General features: G+C 36.6%; 19 non-coding genes across 19 annotated transcripts; all 19 read left to right on the top strand.

Moving 5' to 3' along the window:
* Positions 1-481: 481 nt before the first annotated feature.
* TRNAG-UCC (transfer RNA glycine (anticodon UCC)) lies at positions 482-553 on the top strand. The gene has a single exon. It is a non-coding gene; the product is annotated as a tRNA-Gly (tRNA).
* Positions 554-1323: 770 nt separating this feature from the next.
* Positions 1324-1395, top strand: TRNAG-UCC (transfer RNA glycine (anticodon UCC)). The gene has a single exon. It is a non-coding gene; the product is annotated as a tRNA-Gly (tRNA).
* A 769-nt stretch (positions 1396-2164) lies between these two features.
* On the top strand, positions 2165-2236 carry TRNAG-UCC (transfer RNA glycine (anticodon UCC)). The gene has a single exon. It is a non-coding gene; the product is annotated as a tRNA-Gly (tRNA).
* A 769-nt stretch (positions 2237-3005) lies between these two features.
* TRNAG-UCC (transfer RNA glycine (anticodon UCC)) lies at positions 3006-3077 on the top strand. Its single transcript has one exon. It is a non-coding gene; the product is annotated as a tRNA-Gly (tRNA).
* Positions 3078-3847: 770 nt separating this feature from the next.
* On the top strand, positions 3848-3919 carry TRNAR-UCU (transfer RNA arginine (anticodon UCU)). The gene has a single exon. It is a non-coding gene; the product is annotated as a tRNA-Arg (tRNA).
* Positions 3920-4688: 769 nt separating this feature from the next.
* On the top strand, positions 4689-4760 carry TRNAG-UCC (transfer RNA glycine (anticodon UCC)). The gene has a single exon. It is a non-coding gene; the product is annotated as a tRNA-Gly (tRNA).
* Positions 4761-5529: 769 nt separating this feature from the next.
* On the top strand, positions 5530-5601 carry TRNAG-UCC (transfer RNA glycine (anticodon UCC)). Its single transcript has one exon. It is a non-coding gene; the product is annotated as a tRNA-Gly (tRNA).
* Positions 5602-6370: 769 nt separating this feature from the next.
* TRNAG-UCC (transfer RNA glycine (anticodon UCC)) lies at positions 6371-6442 on the top strand. Its single transcript has one exon. It is a non-coding gene; the product is annotated as a tRNA-Gly (tRNA).
* Positions 6443-7212: 770 nt separating this feature from the next.
* TRNAG-UCC (transfer RNA glycine (anticodon UCC)) lies at positions 7213-7284 on the top strand. Its single transcript has one exon. It is a non-coding gene; the product is annotated as a tRNA-Gly (tRNA).
* A 769-nt stretch (positions 7285-8053) lies between these two features.
* TRNAG-UCC (transfer RNA glycine (anticodon UCC)) lies at positions 8054-8125 on the top strand. Its single transcript has one exon. It is a non-coding gene; the product is annotated as a tRNA-Gly (tRNA).
* Positions 8126-8894: 769 nt separating this feature from the next.
* On the top strand, positions 8895-8966 carry TRNAG-UCC (transfer RNA glycine (anticodon UCC)). Its single transcript has one exon. It is a non-coding gene; the product is annotated as a tRNA-Gly (tRNA).
* Positions 8967-9736: 770 nt separating this feature from the next.
* TRNAR-UCU (transfer RNA arginine (anticodon UCU)) lies at positions 9737-9808 on the top strand. The gene has a single exon. It is a non-coding gene; the product is annotated as a tRNA-Arg (tRNA).
* A 769-nt stretch (positions 9809-10577) lies between these two features.
* TRNAG-UCC (transfer RNA glycine (anticodon UCC)) lies at positions 10578-10649 on the top strand. The gene has a single exon. It is a non-coding gene; the product is annotated as a tRNA-Gly (tRNA).
* Positions 10650-11418: 769 nt separating this feature from the next.
* Positions 11419-11490, top strand: TRNAG-UCC (transfer RNA glycine (anticodon UCC)). Its single transcript has one exon. It is a non-coding gene; the product is annotated as a tRNA-Gly (tRNA).
* A 769-nt stretch (positions 11491-12259) lies between these two features.
* On the top strand, positions 12260-12331 carry TRNAG-UCC (transfer RNA glycine (anticodon UCC)). The gene has a single exon. It is a non-coding gene; the product is annotated as a tRNA-Gly (tRNA).
* Positions 12332-13941: 1610 nt separating this feature from the next.
* TRNAG-UCC (transfer RNA glycine (anticodon UCC)) lies at positions 13942-14013 on the top strand. Its single transcript has one exon. It is a non-coding gene; the product is annotated as a tRNA-Gly (tRNA).
* Positions 14014-14782: 769 nt separating this feature from the next.
* TRNAG-UCC (transfer RNA glycine (anticodon UCC)) lies at positions 14783-14854 on the top strand. Its single transcript has one exon. It is a non-coding gene; the product is annotated as a tRNA-Gly (tRNA).
* A 769-nt stretch (positions 14855-15623) lies between these two features.
* TRNAG-UCC (transfer RNA glycine (anticodon UCC)) lies at positions 15624-15695 on the top strand. The gene has a single exon. It is a non-coding gene; the product is annotated as a tRNA-Gly (tRNA).
* Positions 15696-16464: 769 nt separating this feature from the next.
* On the top strand, positions 16465-16536 carry TRNAG-UCC (transfer RNA glycine (anticodon UCC)). The gene has a single exon. It is a non-coding gene; the product is annotated as a tRNA-Gly (tRNA).
* Positions 16537-17124: the final 588 nt, after the last annotated feature.

Genomic DNA, 17124 nt, shown 5'->3' with positions numbered 1-17124 from the left:
GTCATCTTGGTGAGCATAGTTGCTTTTCAAACAATAAGCGATAGTTTAATTCTAGAACAACTCATTGTATTTTGCGTTTAGTGGTGTTTTTAATCTTTATAACTTTTTTCGGTCAGACTTATGCTGTGATTTTTCTTCTTTGTCACACTTTAGCTACCTTTTTTGATTCAAAAAGTTCATTTTTGAGTTTTGGACAACGCCTTGCCTTTTTCTAAATTTTTTTAGCAATTGTCTCTTTCCCAACATTTTCGGTCCTTTCTTTTTTTTAGTTAACACATTAGTAACTTTCACTGACAAAACCAAAGTTGAGCAAATGGACTCATACGTTGGTGGTCCTGGACCACCAAATGGACCCGGGTTCGATTCCCGGCCAAGGCAACAATTAAGGGTATTTTTTTTTTTTACTAACACGAAAAACTTTTTGCGTACAATTTTTGTAGTGTTATTGCAGAAAATGTAAAAACACAACAAGTTGCCGTAAGCGTTGGTGGTATAGTGGTGAGCATAGCTGCCTTCCAAGCAGTTGACCCGGGTTCGATTCCCGGCCAACGCATTGCGTGTTTTTCTCATTTGGTGTTTCGTTATTCTCATTAAACTTTCTTCTTACAGTTTAGCAACCACCAAAATGAGAAAAAAGTAAAGAGAATATTTCTTAGCTTGTTCACCTTTCTCATCTAAACCATATAACAAAGATGGTTTTCTACTCTTTTTGTTGCTGAAAACTTAGTAGGGTTAATCTGCAATACCAAAGCAATTCTAGTTTAAGCCCTCAAATACTGAGTTGGCCAGGGATCGAACCAGGGTCAACTGCCTGGGAATCAATGCTGATGTAAGCATTGATGTCATCTTGGTGAGCATAGTTGCTTTTCAAACAATAAGCGATAGTTTAATTCTAGAACAACTCATTGTATTTTGCGTTTAGTGGTGTTTTTAATCTTTATAACTTTTTTCGGTAAGACTTATGCTGTGATTTTTCTTCTTTGTCACACTTTAGCTACCTTTTTTGATTCAAAAAGTTCATTTTTGAGTTTTGGACAACGCCTTGCCTTTTTCTAAATTTTTTTAGCAATTGTCTCTTTCCCAACATTTTCGGTCCTTTCTTTTTTTTAGTTAACACATTAGTAACTTTCACTGACAAAACCAAAGTTGAGCAAATGGACTCATACGTTGGTGGTCCTGGACCACCAAATGGACCCGGGTTCGATTCCCGGCCAAGGCAACAATTAAGGGTATTTTTTTTTTTTTACTAACACGAAAAACTTTTTGCGGACAATTTTTGTAGTGTTATTGCAGAAAATGTAAAAACACAACAAGTTGCCGTAAGCGTTGGTGGTATAGTGGTGAGCATAGCTGCCTTCCAAGCAGTTGACCCGGGTTCGATTCCTGGCCAACGCATTGCTTGTTTTTCTCATTTGGTGTTTCATTATTCTCATTATACTTTCTTCTTACAGTTTAGCAACCACCAAAATGAGAAAAAAGTAAAGAGAATATTTCTTAGCTTGTTCACCTTTCTCATCTAAACCATATAACAAAGATGGTTTTCTACTCTTTTTGTTGCTGAAAACTTAGTAGGGTTAATCTGCAATACCAAAGCAATTCTAGTTTAAGCCCTCAAATACTGAGTTGGCCAGGGATCGAACCAGGGTCAACTGCCTGGGAATCAATGCTGATGTAAGCATTGATGTCATCTTGGTGAGCATAGTTGCTTTTCAAACAATAAGCGATAGTTTAATTCTAGAACAACTCATTGTATTTTGCGTTTAGTGGTGTTTTTAATCTTTATAACTTTTTTCGGTAAGACTTATGCTGTGATTTTTCTTCTTTGTCACACTTTAGCTACCTTTTTTGATTCAAAAAGTTCATTTTTGAGTTTTGGACAACGCCTTGCCTTTTTCTAAATTTTTTTAGCAATTGTCTCTTTCCCAACATTTTCGGTCCTTTCTTTTTTTTAGTTAACACATTAGTAACTTTCACTGACAAAACCAAAGTTGAGCAAATGGACTCATACGTTGGTGGTCCTGGACCACCAAATGGACCCGGGTTCGATTCCCGGCCAAGGCAACAATTAAGGGTATTTTTTTTTTTTACTAACACGAAAAACTTTTTGCGGACAATTTTTGTAGTGTTATTGCAGAAAATGTAAAAACACAACAAGTTGCCGTAAGCGTTGGTGGTATAGTGGTGAGCATAGCTGCCTTCCAAGCAGTTGACCCGGGTTCGATTCCCGGCCAATGCATTGCTTGTTTTTCTCATTTGGTGTTTCGTTATTCTCATTAAACTTTCTTCTTACAGTTTAGCAACCACCAAAATGAGAAAAAAGTAAAGAGAATATTTCTTAGCTTGTTCACCTTTCTCATCTAAACCATATAACAAAGATGGTTTTCTACTCTTTTTGTTGCTGAAAACTTAGTAGGGTTAATCTGCAATACCAAAGCAATTCTAGTTTAAGCCCTCAAATACTGAGTTGGCCAGGGATCGAACCAGGGTCAACTGCCTGGGAATCAATGCTGATGTAAGCATTGATGTCATCTTGGTGAGCATAGTTGCTTTTCAAACAATAAGCGATAGTTTAATTCTAGAACAACTCATTGTATTTTGCGTTTAGTGGTGTTTTTAATCTTTATAACTTTTTTCGGTAAGACTTATGCTGTGATTTTTCTTCTTTGTCACACTTTAGCTACCTTTTTTGATTCAAAAAGTTCATTTTTGAGTTTTGGACAACGCCTTGCCTTTTTCTAAATTTTTTTAGCAATTGTCTCTTTCCCAACATTTTCGGTCCTTTCTTTTTTTTAGTTAACACATTAGTAACTTTCACTGACAAAACCAAAGTTGAGCAAATGGACTCATACGTTGGTGGTCCTGGACCACCAAATGGACCCGGGTTCGATTCCCGGCCAAGGCAACAATTAAGGGTATTTTTTTTTTTTACTAACACGAAAAACTTTTTGCGGACAATTTTTGTAGTGTTATTGCAGAAAATGTAAAAACACAACAAGTTGCCGTAAGCGTTGGTGGTATAGTGGTGAGCATAGCTGCCTTCCAAGCAGTTGACCCGGGTTCGATTCCCGGCCAACGCATTGCTTGTTTTTCTCATTTGGTGTTTCGTTATTCTCATTAAACTTTCTTCTTACAGTTTAGCAACCACCAAAATGAGAAAAAAGTAAAGAGAATATTTCTTAGCTTGTTCACCTTTCTCATCTAAACCATATAACAAAGATGGTTTTCTACTCTTTTTGTTGCTGAAAACTTAGTAGGGTTAATCTGCAATACCAAAGCAATTCTAGTTTAAGCCCTCAAATATTGAGTTGGCCAGGGATCGAACCAGGGTCAACTGCCTGGGAATCAATGCTGATGTAAGCATTGATGTCATCTTGGTGAGCATAGTTGCTTTTCAAACAATAAGCGATAGTTTAATTCTAGAACAACTCATTGTATTTTGCGTTTAGTGGTGTTTTTAATCTTTATAACTTTTTTCGGTAAGACTTATGCTGTGATTTTTCTTCTTTGTCACACTTTAGCTACCTTTTTTGATTCAAAAAGTTCATTTTTGAGTTTTGGACAACGCCTTGCCTTTTTCTAAATTTTTTTAGCAATTGTCTCTTTCCCAACATTTTCGGTCCTTTCTTTTTTTTAGTTAACACATTAGTAACTTTCACTGACAAAACCAAAGTTGAGCAAATGGACTCATATGTTGGTGGTCCTGGACCACCAAATGGACCCGGGTTCGATTCCCGGCCAAAGCAACAATTAAGGGTATTTTTTTTTTTTTACTAACACGAAAAACTTTTTGTGGACAATTTTTGTAGTGTTATTGCAGAAAATGTAAAAACACAACAAGTTGCCGTAAGCGTTGGTGGTATAGTGGTGAGCATAGCTGCCTTCTAAGCAGTTGACCCGGGTTCGATTCCCGGCCAACGCATTGCTTGTTTTTCTCATTTGGTGTTTCGTTATTCTCATTAAACTTTCTTCTTACAGTTTAGCAACCACCAAAATGAGAAAAAAGTAAAGAGAATATTTCTTAGCTTGTTCACCTTTCTCATCTAAACCATATAACAAAGATGGTTTTCTACTCTTTTTGTTGCTGAAAACTTAGTAGGGTTAATCTGCAATACCAAAGCAATTCTAGTTTAAGCCCTCAAATACTGAGTTGGCCAGGGATCGAACCAGGGTCAACTGCCTGGGAATCAATGCTGATGTAAGCATTGATGTCATCTTGGTGAGCATAGTTGCTTTTCAAACAATAAGCGATAGTTTAATTCTAGAACAACTCATTGTATTTTGCGTTTAGTGGTGTTTTTAATCTTTATAACTTTTTTCGGTAAGACTTATGCTGTGATTTTTCTTCTTTGTCACACTTTAGCTACCTTTTTTGATTCAAAAAGTTCATTTTTGAGTTTTGGACAACGCCTTGCCTTTTTCTAAATTTTTTTAGCAATTGTCTCTTTCCCAACATTTTCGGTCCTTTCTTTTTTTTAGTTAACACATTAGTAACTTTCACTGACAAAACCAAAGTTGAGCAAATGGACTCATACGTTGGTGGTCCTGGACCACCAAATGGACCCGGGTTCGATTCCCGGCCAAGGCAACAATTAAGGGTATTTTTTTTTTTTACTAACACGAAAAACTTTTTGCGGACAATTTTTGTAGTGTTATTGCAGAAAATGTAAAAACACAACAAGTTGCCGTAAGCGTTGGTGGTATAGTGGTGAGCATAGCTGCCTTCCAAGCAGTTGACCCGGGTTCGATTCCTGGCCAACGCATTGCTTGTTTTTCTCATTTGGTGTTTCGTTATTCTCATTAAACTTTCTTCTTACAGTTTAGCAACCACCAAAATGAGAAAAAAGTAAAGAGAATATTTCTTAGCTTGTTCACCTTTCTCATCTAAACCATATAACAAAGATGGTTTTCTACTCTTTTTGTTGCTGAAAACTTAGTAGGGTTAATCTGCAATACCAAAGCAATTCTAGTTTAAGCCCTCAAATATTGAGTTGGCCAGGGATCGAACCAGGGTCAACTGCCTGGGAATCAATGCTGATGTAAGCATTGATGTCATCTTGGTGAGCATAGTTGCTTTTCAAACAATAAGCGATAGTTTAATTCTAGAACAACTCATTGTATTTTGCGTTTAGTGGTGTTTTTAATCTTTATAACTTTTTTCGGTAAGACTTATGCTGTGATTTTTCTTCTTTGTCACACTTTAGCTACCTTTTTTGATTCAAAAAGTTCATTTTTGAGTTTTGGACAACGCCTTGCCTTTTTCTAAATTTTTTTAGCAATTGTCTCTTTCCCAACATTTTCGGTCCTTTCTTTTTTTTAGTTAACACATTAGTAACTTTCACTGACAAAACCAAAGTTGAGCAAATGGACTCATACGTTGGTGGTCCTGGACCACCAAATGGACCCGGGTTCGATTCCCGGCCAAGGCAACAATTAAGGGTATTTTTTTTTTTTACTAACACGAAAAACTTTTTGCGGACAATTTTTGTAGTGTTATTGCAGAAAATGTAAAAACACAACAAGTTGCCGTAAGCGTTGGTGGTATAGTGGTGAGCATAGCTGCCTTCCAAGCAGTTGACCCGGGTTCGATTCCCGGCCAACGCATTGCTTGTTTTTCTCATTTGGTGTTTCGTTATTCTCATTAAACTTTCTTCTTACAGTTTAGCAACCACCAAAATGAGAAAAAAGTAAAGAGAATATTTCTTAGCTTGTTCACCTTTCTCATCTAAACCATATAACAAAGATGGTTTTCTACTCTTTTTGTTGCTGAAAACTTAGTAGGGTTAATCTGCAATACCAAAGCAATTCTAGTTTAAGCCCTCAAATACTGAGTTGGCCAGGGATCGAACCAGGGTCAACTGCCTGGGAATCAATGCTGATGTAAGCATTGATGTCATCTTGGTGAGCATAGTTGCTTTTCAAACAATAAGCGATAGTTTAATTCTAGAACAACTCATTGTATTTTGCGTTTAGTGGTGTTTTTAATCTTTATAACTTTTTTCGGTAAGACTTATGCTGTGATTTTTCTTCTTTGTCACACTTTAGCTACCTTTTTTGATTCAAAAAGTTCATTTTTGAGTTTTGGACAACGCCTTGCCTTTTTCTAAATTTTTTTAGCAATTGTCTCTTTCCCAACATTTTCGGTCCTTTCTTTTTTTTAGTTAACACATTAGTAACTTTCACTGACAAAACCAAAGTTGAGCAAATGGACTCATACGTTGGTGGTCCTGGACCACCAAATGGACCCGGGTTCGATTCCCGGCCAAGGCAACAATTAAGGGTTTTTTTTTTTTTTACTAACACGAAAAACTTTTTGCGGACAATTTTTGTAGTGTTATTGCAGAAAATGTAAAAACACAACAAGTTGCCGTAAGCGTTGGTGGTATAGTGGTGAGCATAGCTGCCTTCCAAGCAGTTGACCCGGGTTCGATTCCCGGCCAACGCATTGCTTGTTTTTCTCATTTGGTGTTTCGTTATTCTCATTAAACTTTCTTCTTACAGTTTAGCAACCACCAAAATGAGAAAAAAGTAAAGAGAATATTTCTTAGCTTGTTCACCTTTCTCATCTAAACCATATAACAAAGATGGTTTTCTACTCTTTTTGTTGCTGAAAACTTAGTAGGGTTAATCTGCAATACCAAAGCAATTCTAGTTTAAGCCCTCAAATACTGAGTTGGCCAGGGATCGAACCAGGGTCAACTGCCTGGGAATCAATGCTGATGTAAGCATTGATGTCATCTTGGTGAGCATAGTTGCTTTTCAAACAATAAGCGATAGTTTAATTCTAGAACAACTCATTGTATTTTGCGTTTAGTGGTGTTTTTAATCTTTATAACTTTTTTCGGTAAGACTTATGCTGTGATTTTTCTTCTTTGTCACACTTTAGCTACCTTTTTTGATTCAAAAAGTTCATTTTTGAGTTTTGGACAACGCCTTGCCTTTTTCTAAATTTTTTTAGCAATTGTCTCTTTCCCAACATTTTCGGTCCTTTCTTTTTTTTAGTTAACACATTAGTAACTTTCACTGACAAAACCAAAGTTGAGCAAATGGACTCATACGTTGGTGGTCCTGGACCACCAAATGGACCCGGGTTCGATTCCCGGCCAAGGCAACAATTAAGGGTATTTTTTTTTTTTTACTAACACGAAAAACTTTTTGCGGACAATTTTTGTAGTGTTATTGCAGAAAATGTAAAAACACAACAAGTTGCCGTAAGCGTTGGTGGTATAGTGGTGAGCATAGCTGCCTTCCAAGCAGTTGACCCGGGTTCGATTCCTGGCCAACGCATTGCTTGTTTTTCTCATTTGGTGTTTCGTTATTCTCATTATACTTTCTTCTTACAGTTTAGCAACCACCAAAATGAGAAAAAAGTAAAGAGAATATTTCTTAGCTTGTTCACCTTTCTCATCTAAACCATATAACAAAGATGGTTTTCTACTCTTTTTGTTGCTGAAAACTTAGTAGGGTTAATCTGCAATACCAAAGCAATTCTAGTTTAAGCCCTCAAATACTGAGTTGGCCAGGGATCGAACCAGGGTCAACTGCCTGGGAATCAATGCTGATGTAAGCATTGATGTCATCTTGGTGAGCATAGTTGCTTTTCAAACAATAAGCGATAGTTTAATTCTAGAACAACTCATTGTATTTTGCGTTTAGTGGTGTTTTTAATCTTTATAACTTTTTTCGGTAAGACTTATGCTGTGATTTTTCTTCTTTGTCACACTTTAGCTACCTTTTTTGATTCAAAAAGTTCATTTTTGAGTTTTGGACAACGCCTTGCCTTTTTCTAAATTTTTTTAGCAATTGTCTCTTTCCCAACATTTTCGGTCCTTTCTTTTTTTTAGTTAACACATTAGTAACTTTCACTGACAAAACCAAAGTTGAGCAAATGGACTCATACGTTGGTGGTCCTGGACCACCAAATGGACCCGGGTTCGATTCCCGGCCAAGGCAACAATTAAGGGTATTTTTTTTTTTTACTAACACGAAAAACTTTTTGCGGACAATTTTTGTAGTGTTATTGCAGAAAATGTAAAAACACAACAAGTTGCCGTAAGCGTTGGTGGTATAGTGGTGAGCATAGCTGCCTTCCAAGCAGTTGACCCGGGTTCGATTCCCGGCCAACGCATTGCTTGTTTTTCTCATTTGGTGTTTCGTTATTCTCATTAAACTTTCTTCTTACAGTTTAGCAACCACCAAAATGAGAAAAAAGTAAAGAGAATATTTCTTAGCTTGTTCACCTTTCTCATCTAAACCATATAACAAAGATGGTTTTCTACTCTTTTTGTTGCTGAAAACTTAGTAGGGTTAATCTGCAATACCAAAGCAATTCTAGTTTAAGCCCTCAAATACTGAGTTGGCCAGGGATCGAACCAGGGTCAACTGCCTGGGAATCAATGCTGATGTAAGCATTGATGTCATCTTGGTGAGCATAGTTGCTTTTCAAACAATAAGCGATAGTTTAATTCTAGAACAACTCATTGTATTTTGCGTTTAGTGGTGTTTTTAATCTTTATAACTTTTTTCGGTAAGACTTATGCTGTGATTTTTCTTCTTTGTCACACTTTAGCTACCTTTTTTGATTCAAAAAGTTCATTTTTGAGTTTTGGACAACGCCTTGCCTTTTTCTAAATTTTTTTAGCAATTGTCTCTTTCCCAACATTTTCGGTCCTTTCTTTTTTTTAGTTAACACATTAGTAACTTTCACTGACAAAACCAAAGTTGAGCAAATGGACTCATACGTTGGTGGTCCTGGACCACCAAATGGACCCGGGTTCGATTCCCGGCCAAGGCAACAATTAAGGGTATTTTTTTTTTTTACTAACACGAAAAACTTTTTGCGGACAATTTTTGTAGTGTTATTGCAGAAAATGTAAAAACACAACAAGTTGCCGTAAGCGTTGGTGGTATAGTGGTGAGCATAGCTGCCTTCCAAGCAGTTGACCCGGGTTCGATTCCCGGCCAACGCATTGCTTGTTTTTCTCATTTGGTGTTTCGTTATTCTCATTAAACTTTCTTCTTACAGTTTAGCAACCACCAAAATGAGAAAAAAGTAAAGAGAATATTTCTTAGCTTGTTCACCTTTCTCATCTAAACCATATAACAAAGATGGTTTTCTACTCTTTTTGTTGCTGAAAACTTAGTAGGGTTAATCTGCAATACCAAAGCAATTCTAGTTTAAGCCCTCAAATATTGAGTTGGCCAGGGATCGAACCAGGGTCAACTGCCTGGGAATCAATGCTGATGTAAGCATTGATGTCATCTTGGTGAGCATAGTTGCTTTTCAAACAATAAGCGATAGTTTAATTCTAGAACAACTCATTGTATTTTGCGTTTAGTGGTGTTTTTAATCTTTATAACTTTTTTCGGTAAGACTTATGCTGTGATTTTTCTTCTTTGTCACACTTTAGCTACCTTTTTTGATTCAAAAAGTTCATTTTTGAGTTTTGGACAACGCCTTGCCTTTTTCTAAATTTTTTTAGCAATTGTCTCTTTCCCAACATTTTCGGTCCTTTCTTTTTTTTAGTTAACACATTAGTAACTTTCACTGACAAAACCAAAGTTGAGCAAATGGACTCATATGTTGGTGGTCCTGGACCACCAAATGGACCCGGGTTCGATTCCCGGCCAAAGCAACAATTAAGGGTATTTTTTTTTTTTTACTAACACGAAAAACTTTTTGTGGACAATTTTTGTAGTGTTATTGCAGAAAATGTAAAAACACAACAAGTTGCCGTAAGCGTTGGTGGTATAGTGGTGAGCATAGCTGCCTTCTAAGCAGTTGACCCGGGTTCGATTCCCGGCCAACGCATTGCTTGTTTTTCTCATTTGGTGTTTCGTTATTCTCATTAAACTTTCTTCTTACAGTTTAGCAACCACCAAAATGAGAAAAAAGTAAAGAGAATATTTCTTAGCTTGTTCACCTTTCTCATCTAAACCATATAACAAAGATGGTTTTCTACTCTTTTTGTTGCTGAAAACTTAGTAGGGTTAATCTGCAATACCAAAGCAATTCTAGTTTAAGCCCTCAAATACTGAGTTGGCCAGGGATCGAACCAGGGTCAACTGCCTGGGAATCAATGCTGATGTAAGCATTGATGTCATCTTGGTGAGCATAGTTGCTTTTCAAACAATAAGCGATAGTTTAATTCTAGAACAACTCATTGTATTTTGCGTTTAGTGGTGTTTTTAATCTTTATAACTTTTTTCGGTAAGACTTATGCTGTGATTTTTCTTCTTTGTCACACTTTAGCTACCTTTTTTGATTCAAAAAGTTCATTTTTGAGTTTTGGACAACGCCTTGCCTTTTTCTAAATTTTTTTAGCAATTGTCTCTTTCCCAACATTTTCGGTCCTTTCTTTTTTTTAGTTAACACATTAGTAACTTTCACTGACAAAACCAAAGTTGAGCAAATGGACTCATACGTTGGTGGTCCTGGACCACCAAATGGACCCGGGTTCGATTCCCGGCCAAGGCAACAATTAAGGGTATTTTTTTTTTTTACTAACACGAAAAACTTTTTGCGGACAATTTTTGTAGTGTTATTGCAGAAAATGTAAAAACACAACAAGTTGCCGTAAGCGTTGGTGGTATAGTGGTGAGCATAGCTGCCTTCCAAGCAGTTGACCCGGGTTCGATTCCTGGCCAACGCATTGCTTGTTTTTCTCATTTGGTGTTTCGTTATTCTCATTAAACTTTCTTCTTACAGTTTAGCAACCACCAAAATGAGAAAAAAGTAAAGAGAATATTTCTTAGCTTGTTCACCTTTCTCATCTAAACCATATAACAAAGATGGTTTTCTACTCTTTTTGTTGCTGAAAACTTAGTAGGGTTAATCTGCAATACCAAAGCAATTCTAGTTTAAGCCCTCAAATATTGAGTTGGCCAGGGATCGAACCAGGGTCAACTGCCTGGGAATCAATGCTGATGTAAGCATTGATGTCATCTTGGTGAGCATAGTTGCTTTTCAAACAATAAGCGATAGTTTAATTCTAGAACAACTCATTGTATTTTGCGTTTAGTGGTGTTTTTAATCTTTATAACTTTTTTCGGTAAGACTTATGCTGTGATTTTTCTTCTTTGTCACACTTTAGCTACCTTTTTTGATTCAAAAAGTTCATTTTTGAGTTTTGGACAACGCCTTGCCTTTTTCTAAATTTTTTTAGCAATTGTCTCTTTCCCAACATTTTCGGTCCTTTCTTTTTTTTAGTTAACACATTAGTAACTTTCACTGACAAAACCAAAGTTGAGCAAATGGACTCATACGTTGGTGGTCCTGGACCACCAAATGGACCCGGGTTCGATTCCCGGCCAAGGCAACAATTAAGGGTATTTTTTTTTTTTACTAACACGAAAAACTTTTTGCGGACAATTTTTGTAGTGTTATTGCAGAAAATGTAAAAACACAACAAGTTGCCGTAAGTGTTGGTGGTATAGTGGTGAGCATAGCTGCCTTCCAAGCAGTTGACCCGGGTTCGATTCCCGGCCAACGCATTGCTTGTTTTTCTCATTTGGTGTTTCGTTATTCTCATTAAACTTTCTTCTTACAGTTTAGCAACCACCAAAATGAGAAAAAAGTAAAGAGAATATTTCTTAGCTTGTTCACCTTTCTCATCTAAACCATATAACAAAGATGGTTTTCTACTCTTTTTGTTGCTGAAAACTTAGTAGGGTTAATCTGCAATACCAAAGCAATTCTAGTTTAAGCCCTCAAATACTGAGTTGGCCAGGGATCGAACCAGGGTCAACTGCCTGGGAATCAATGCTGATGTAAGCATTGATGTCATCTTGGTGAGCATAGTTGCTTTTCAAACAATAAGCGATAGTTTAATTCTAGAACAACTCATTGTATTTTGCGTTTAGTGGTGTTTTTAATCTTTATAACTTTTTTCGGTAAGACTTATGCTGTGATTTTTCTTCTTTGTCACACTTTAGCTACCTTTTTTGATTCAAAAAGTTCATTTTTGAGTTTTGGACAACGCCTTGCCTTTTTCTAAATTTTTTTAGCAATTGTCTCTTTCCCAACATTTTCGGTCCTTTCTTTTTTTTAGTTAACACATTAGTAACTTTCACTGACAAAACCAAAGTTGAGCAAATGGACTCATACGTTGGTGGTCCTGGACCACCAAATGGACCCGGGTTCGATTCCCGGCCAAGGCAACAATTAAGGGTATTTTTTTTTTTTACTAACACGAAAAACTTTTTGCGGACAATTTTTGTAGTGTTATTGCAGAAAATGTAAAAACACAACAAGTTGCCGTAAGCGTTGGTGGTATAGTGGTGAGCATAGCTGCCTTCCAAGCAGTTGACCCGGGTTCGATTCCCGGCCAACGCATTGCTTGTTTTTCTCATTTGGTGTTTCGTTATTCTCATTAAACTTTCTTCTTACAGTTTAGCAACCACCAAAATGAGAAAAAAGTAAAGAGAATATTTCTTAGCTTGTTCACCTTTCTCATCTAAACCATATAACAAAGATGGTTTTCTACTCTTTTTGTTGCTGAAAACTTAGTAGGGTTAATCTGCAATACCAAAGCAATTCTAGTTTAAGCCCTCAAATACTGAGTTGGCCAGGGATCGAACCAGGGTCAACTGCCTGGGAATCAATGCTGATGTAAGCATTGATGTCATCTTGGTGAGCATAGTTGCTTTTCAAACAATAAGCGATAGTTTAATTCTAGAACAACTCATTGTATTTTGCGTTTAGTGGTGTTTTTAATATTTATAACTTTTTTCGGTAAGACTTATGCTGTGATTTTTCTTCTTTGTCACACTTTAGCTACCTTTTTTGATTCAAAAAGTTCATTTTTGAGTTTTGGACAACGCCTTGCCTTTTTCTAAATTTTTTTAGCAATTGTCTCTTTCCCAACATTTTCGGTCCTTTCTTTTTTTTAGTTAACACATTAGTAACTTTCACTGACAAAACCAAAGTTGAGCAAATGGACTCATACGTTGGTGGTCCTGGACCGCCAAATGGACCCGGGTTCGATTCCCGGCCAAGGCAACAATTAAGGGTATTTTTTTTTTTTACTAACACGAAAAACTTTTTGCGGACAATTTTTGTAGTGTTATTGCAGAAAATGTAAAAACACAACAAGTTGCCGTAAGCGTTGGTGGTATAGTGGTGAGCATAGCTGCCTTCCAAGCAGTTGACCCGCGTTCGATTCCCGGCCAACGCATTGCTTGTTTTTCTCATTTGGTGTTTCGTTATTCTCATTAAACTTTCTTCTTACAGTTTAGCAACCACCAAAATGAGAAAAAAGTAAAGAGAATATTTCTTAGCTTGTTCACCTTTCTCATCTAAACCATATAACAAAGATGGTTTTCTACTCTTTTTGTTGCTGAAAACTTAGTAGGGTTAATCTGCAATACCAAAGCAATTCTAGTTTAAGCCCTCAAATACTGAGTTGGCCAGGGATCGAACCAGGGTCAACTGCCTGGGAATCAATGCTGATGTAAGCATTGATGTCATCTTGGTGAGCATAGTTGCTTTTCAAACAATAAGCGATAGTTTAATTCTAGAACAACTCATTGTATTTTGCGTTTAGTGGTGTTTTTAATCTTTATAACTTTTTTCGGTAAGACTTATGCTGTGATTTTTCTTCTTTGTCACACTTTAGCTACCTTTTTTGATTCAAAAAGTTCATTTTTGAGTTTTGGACAACGCCTTGCCTTTTTCTAAATTTTTTTAGCAATTGTCTCTTTCCCAACATTTTCGGTCCTTTCTTTTTTTTAGTTAACACATTAGTAACTTTCACTGACAAAACCAAAGTTGAGCAAATGGACTCATACGTTGGTGGTCCTGGACCACCAAATGGACCCGGGTTCGATTCCCGGCCAAGGCAACAATTAAGGGTATTTTTTTTTTTTACTAACACGAAAAACTTTTTGCGGACAATTTTTGTAGTGTTATTGCAGAAAATGTAAAAACACAACAAGTTGCCGTAAGCGTTGGTGGTATAGTGGTGAGCATAGCTGCCTTCCAAGCAGTTGACCCGGGTTCGATTCCCGGCCAACGCATTGCTTGTTTTTCTCATTTGGTGTTTCGTTATTCTCATTAAACTTTCTTCTTACAGTTTAGCAACCACCAAAATGAGAAAAAAGTAAAGAGAATATTTCTTAGCTTGTTCACCTTTCTCATCTAAACCATATAACAAAGATGGTTTTCTACTCTTTTTGTTGCTGAAAACTTAGTAGGGTTAATCTGCAATACCAAAGCAATTCTAGTTTAAGCCCTCAAATACTGAGTTGGCCAGGGATCGAACCAGGGTCAACTGCCTGGGAATCAATGCTGATGTAAGCATTGATGTCATCTTGGTGAGCATAGTTGCTTTTCAAACAATAAGCGATAGTTTAATTCTAGAACAACTCATTGTATTTTGCGTTTAGTGGTGTTTTTAATCTTTATAACTTTTTTCGGTAAGACTTATGCTGTGATTTTTCTTCTTTGTCACACTTTAGCTACCTTTTTTGATTCAAAAAGTTCATTTTTGAGTTTTGGACAACGCCTTGCCTTTTTCTAAATTTTTTTAGCAATTGTCTCTTTCCCAACATTTTCGGTCCTTTCTTTTTTTTAGTTAACACATTAGTAACTTTCACTGACAAAACCAAAGTTGAGCAAATGGACTCATACGTTGGTGGTCCTGGACCACCAAATGGACCCGGGTTCGATTCCCGGCCAAGGCAACAATTAAGGGTATTTTTTTTTTTTACTAACACGAAAAACTTTTTGCGGACAATTTTTGTAGTGTTATTGCAGAAAATGTAAAAACACAACAAGTTGCCGTAAGCGTTGGTGGTATAGTGGTGAGCATAGCTGCCTTCCAAGCAGTTGACCCGGGTTCGATTCCCGGCCAACGCATTGCTTGTTTTTCTCATTTGGTGTTTCGTTATTCTCATTAAACTTTCTTCTTACAGTTTAGCAACCACCAAAATGAGAAAAAAGTAAAGAGAATATTTCTTAGCTTGTTCACCTTTCTCATCTAAACCATATAACAAAGATGGTTTTCTACTCTTTTTGTTGCTGAAAACTTAGTAGGGTTAATCTGCAATACCAAAGCAATTCTAGTTTAAGCCCTCAAATACTGAGTTGGCCAGGGATCGAACCAGGGTCAACTGCCTGGGAATCAATGCTGATGTAAGCATTGATGTCATCTTGGTGAGCATAGTTGCTTTTCAAACAATAAGCGATAGTTTAATTCTAGAACAACTCATTGTATTTTGCGTTTAGTGGTGTTTTTAATCTTTATAACTTTTTTCGGTAAGACTTATGCTGTGATTTTTCTTCTTTGTCACACTTTAGCTACCTTTTTTGATTCAAAAAGTTCATTTTTGAGTTTTGGACAACACCTTGCCTTTTTCTAAATTTTTTTAGCAATTGTCTCTTTCCCAACATTTTCGGTCCTTTCTTTTTTTTAGTTAACACATTAGTAACTTTCACTGACAAAACCAAAGTTGAGCAAATGGACTCATACGTTGGTGGTCCTGGACCACCAAATGGACCCGGGTTCGATTCCCGGCCAAGGCAACAATTAAGGGTATTTTTTTTTTTTACTAACACGAAAAACTTTTTGCGGACAATTTTTGTAGTGTTATTGCAGAAAATGTAAAAACACAACAAGTTGCCGTAAGCGTTGGTGGTATAGTGGTGAGCATAGCTGCCTTCCAAGCAGTTGACCCGGGTTCGATTCCCGGCCAACGCATTGCTTGTTTTTCTCATTTGGTGTTTCGTTATTCTCATTAAACTTTCTTCTTACAGTTTAGCAACCACCAAAATGAGAAAAAAGTAAAGAGAATATTTCTTAGCTTGTTCACCTTTCTCATCTAAACCATATAACAAAGATGGTTTTCTACTCTTTTTGTTGCTGAAAACTTAGTAGGGTTAATCTGCAATACCAAAGCAATTCTAGTTTAAGCCCTCAAATACTGAGTTGGCCAGGGATCGAACCAGGGTCAACTGCCTGGGAATCAATGCTGATGTAAGCATTGATGTCATCTTGGTGAGCATAGTTGCTTTTCAAACAATAAGCGATAGTTTAATTCTAGAACAACTCATTGTATTTTGCGTTTAGTGGTGTTTTTAATCTTTATAACTTTTTTCGGTAAGACTTATGCTGTGATTTTTCTTCTTTGTCACACTTTAGCTACCTTTTTTGATTCAAAAAGTTCATTTTTGAGTTTTGGACAACGCCTTGCCTTTTTCTAAATTTTTTTAGCAATTGTCTCTTTCCCAACATTTTCGGTCCTTTCTTTTTTTTAGTTAACACATTAGTAACTTTCACTGACAAAACCAAAGTTGAGCAAATGGACTCATACGTTGGTGGTCCTGGACCACCAAATGGACCCGGGTTCGATTCCCGGCCAAGGCAACAATTAAGGGTATTTTTTTTTTTTACTAACACGAAAAACTTTTTGCGGACAATTTTTGTAGTGTTATTGCAGAAAATGTAAAAACACAACAAGTTGCCGTAAGCGTTGGTGGTATAGTGGTGAGCATAGCTGCCTTCCAAGCAGTTGACCCGGGTTCGATTCCCGGCCAACGCATTGCTTGTTTTTCTCATTTGGTGTTTCGTTATTCTCATTAAACTTTCTTCTTACAGTTTAGCAACCACCAAAATGAGAAAAAAGTAAAGAGAATATTTCTTAGCTTGTTCACCTTTCTCATCTAAACCATATAACAAAGATGGTTTTCTACTCTTTTTGTTGCTGAAAACTTAGTAGGGTTAATCTGCAATACCAAAGCAATTCTAGTTTAAGCCCTCAAATACTGAGTTGGCCAGGGATCGAACCAGGGTCAACTGCCTGGGAATCAATGCTGATGTAAGCATTGATGTCATCTTGGTGAGCATAGTTGCTTTTCAAACAATAAGCGATAGTTTAATTCTAGAACAACTCATTGTATTTTGCGTTTAGTGGTGTTTTTAATCTTTATAACTTTTTTCGGTAAGACTTATGCTGTGATTTTTCTTCTTTGTCACACTTTAGCTACCTTTTTTGATTCAAAAAGTTCATTTTTGAGTTTTGGACAACGCCTTGCCTTTTTCTAAATTTTTTTAGCAATTGTCTCTTTCCCAACATTTTCGGTCCTTTCTTTTTTTTAGTTAACACATTAGTAACTTTCACTGACAAAAC

Source organism: Dendrobates tinctorius, unplaced genomic scaffold (assembly GCF_039654945.1).
Source record: "Dendrobates tinctorius isolate UK_male_01 unplaced genomic scaffold, ASM3965494v1 ptg000251l, whole genome shotgun sequence".
Lineage (NCBI taxonomy): Eukaryota > Metazoa > Chordata > Amphibia > Anura > Dendrobatidae > Dendrobates > Dendrobates tinctorius.
Note: the sequence above shows the minus strand (reverse complement) of the source record. Positions and strands in the feature narration are given on the sequence as shown.